This window comes from Chrysochloris asiatica, unplaced genomic scaffold, assembly GCF_000296735.1.
Source record: "Chrysochloris asiatica unplaced genomic scaffold, ChrAsi1.0 scaffold00136, whole genome shotgun sequence".
NCBI classification, from domain to species: domain Eukaryota; kingdom Metazoa; phylum Chordata; class Mammalia; order Afrosoricida; family Chrysochloridae; genus Chrysochloris; species Chrysochloris asiatica.
In genome coordinates, this window is record NW_006408654.1 from 7,574,675 (window position 1) to 7,577,906 (window position 3,232).

Below are 3,232 nucleotides of genomic sequence, written 5' to 3' on the forward strand. Positions count from 1 at the left end.
ATTTTTGTTTGTTTTACATTAAGGTGCTACCCATACTGAAGGCTGCTGTCTTGGTATTTTAGGTCCTCTTTGCTTTCAGCAAACAAGGTTGTATCATCTGCATATTGTAAGTTGATTATGAATCTTCCTCCAATCCTGATACTATGTACTTCTTCATATAATCTAGCTTCTTGAATTATTTGTTCTACATTCTGATTGAATAATTATGGAGAAAGAATATAACCCTGGCACACACTATTCCTAATTTTAAACCATTCAGTGTTCCCTTATTCTTTTAGAACAACTGCCTCCCAGTCTATGTACAGGTTCCTTATAAGCACAATGAAGTGTTCCGGAATACTCATTCTCCACAGTGTTATTCATAGCTTGTCACGTTCCACATAATCAAATGTCTTTGTGTAGTCAATAACACACAGGTAAACATTTTCCTTGTAGTCTCTGCTTTCAGTCAAAATCCATCTGACATCAGCAATGATATCCCTAGTTCTACACTCTCCTTTGAATCCAGTTTTAACCTCTGAAAATTTCCTGTCAGTATACTATTGCAATCCTTTTAAAATTATCTTTAGCAAAATTTTACTTGCATGAGATATTAATGATACTGCACAATAATTTCCTCATTCTTTTGGGTCACCGTTCTTTGGAATGGGAGAAAGAATTATGGATCTCTCCCTATCAAATGAACAGGTAGCTGTCTTCCACACTTCTTGTCATAGATGAGTGAGTGCCTCCAGTGCTGCATCAGTTTGTTGAAAGATTTCAATTTATATTCTATCATTTTCAGGAGGCTTGTTCTGTGCCAGTGCCTTCAGTGCACATAGGGCTTCTTTCTTTAGTATCATTGGCTCTTGGTCATATGTTATCTCTTGAAAAGTTTAACCTTGATCATTTCTTTTGGTACAGTGGCTGTGTATTTCCATCTTCTTTTAATGCTTTCTGCATCACTCAATATTTTGCCTATAGATCTCTTCAGTATCACAAGTTGAGCCTTACAGTTTTTCTTCAGTTCCTTCAACTTGAGAAATGCTAAGCATGTTCTTCCCTTTTAGTTTTCTAAATCTATATCTTTGCACATTTCATTACAATATTTTAGTTTCTCTTCTCAAGCTGTGCTTTGAAATTTTCCATTCAACTATTTTACCCCCTCATTTCTTCCATTTGCCTTAGTATCTCTACACTGGAGAACAAATTTCAGAGTCTTTGGAAATTCATTTTGGTCTTTTTCTTTCTTTCTTTTTTAAAGTTTTTATTGTGAATTATGTGGGCTTACATAGGAGAACATCTGCTTCACATTCACCCTATCGTATTTTGTTTCATTGCAATGATTATAATCCCCTCCCTGCATCATCAAACAACCAAAGGATACACCTCATAGGCCCGCCCCCCTGGCTGTCAGCACATAGCCTCTCTCCCTCTCTGAGTCACATGTCCCTAGCCACTCCATCTGTCCACATCATCATCTCTGTCTCCATGCCTGGCTTCACTGCCTCTCAGGGTAGGGTCATACTCTCTGCTCTTCTCACTTGACAGTCTCAGGGACCTCTGCTCCTGAGCTGCAAAATCAATCACTCCCCTCCTTTTGTCAAAAACATCTACCTGTACATTTCCGACCCTTACTGTCAGTCCTGATGGCAATTATTAACTATTGTACCACAAGAGTCTTGTCCCCATTTCCTTATGCCAGCCCAGTCCCAACAAACTGGCAATCCTTCAGTGGAGGTTCTGCTTACCCCTGCCCTATCTGTAACTAAGCTCCCTCTTGAGGGCTTGCAAGCCAGTCACTTCTTGCCCTTATATCCCACCCACCCCCACCCTCATTTTGGGTATCCAATGTCCAAGTCGCCTATCCCTGTAAACCCTATGTACCAAGGGTGTGGAAGTGATCCTTGCTGTTAAGATTTGGTCCCTTTTTTGAGCTACCACATCCATATGTGTAGGTGAATCTTTCTTTTATTCTTTTTTTTTTTTTTTTTTTTTTACAGGGACAGTATTTTATACCAGTAGATATTGCTTGATCTATTATATAAAGTAAATAATGCAACTTAAGAATTAAGCCTGGAATAGATGGATTTCCATTCCCAGTTCAGTCAATTAAAAACATATATGAATGATACTCTCAAAAATAGGGAATCTAGACCCTTCCCATAATAATGTAATAATGCTCAAGTTTTCCTCACCTTAAACACAATCTCCACAAAGACAATATCAAAGATGTATTTCAGTGTGATGTCACTATATAAAATTTCAGAATATGAGCATGAGGTGAAGAATTGGTTGAAACCCATGGAATTTAGAAAACACGCCTAAATCTGGAACAGGTAGAAATAAAAATCATCTGATGATGATTAGAGCTTAATTACAACTCTTTGTAAATCATATTTAAAACTATCATATTTCATTCCTCGGATAGTTTTCTTTTTCAGTTTTGTGAAGTTTATTCCAAATTTTATTTTGGCTCTGAAATGGTGGCCAAATACAGCCACCACTGTAATTAAGAATATCAGAACAACCAAGCCTCCATTCTAATGTCTCTGTGTTGAAGTCATCTGTATTTCCGAGATCGGTAAATCCGACAACATAATCTTGTGTCTTCCCATCTTTTACTAGTGGTAGTGTGGGAATGACTTTGATATGCAATCTCTCACAAAGGAAAGGTGTTTTTTCCACAATCAGCTTCAAAAATTTGGTCACAAGATGTTTCTTGGACAGTACTGCCAAATGCTTGTCTATTATTTTACATCTGATTGTTGAGTCTCTGTAGAAATGACAAACCACTATTTTACTCTCCTTGACTTCTTGAAAAAAGTCTCTGTAACTAGGGATTTCTTTGTACTCCCCGTGTCCTTTAGAAATCAATTCTAGTTTCTGCTGTTAAGTTTTCCTTAGTGCTTGAAGTCTCTTTTCATCTGATCCAGTGTCTGAATTTCAGAATCAGGATGTTCTTCCACTAAATTGGTAGTCTGAAGCAATTGACTTTTCAGGACTTTTGGAAACATGCCAACTGATGCATGGGCTTCCATTCTTCTAAATGGTATAGTTCAGCCTTGGACCTGAGCTCTCGGTGATGCTTGAGAAGTGAGGAAGCCGGAGAACCAGAACAGCGGCCCACCCAGAGAGCTCCACTCTCACTCCTTTCTTTTACTCTTAATGAACTTTTGCTCTCTTCCAATATTCTGGTGCTCTTCATCATGTTTCAGTGTTCTACTACTATTTATATGATTTTCAGTGATTA

General features: G+C 37.9%; 1 pseudogene; it reads right to left on the reverse strand.

The window, feature by feature from the left end:
- Nucleotides 1–2,345: 2,345 nt before the first annotated feature.
- On the reverse strand, nt 2,346–3,032 carry LOC102810641 (annotated as a pseudogene).
- Nucleotides 3,033–3,232: the final 200 nt, after the last annotated feature.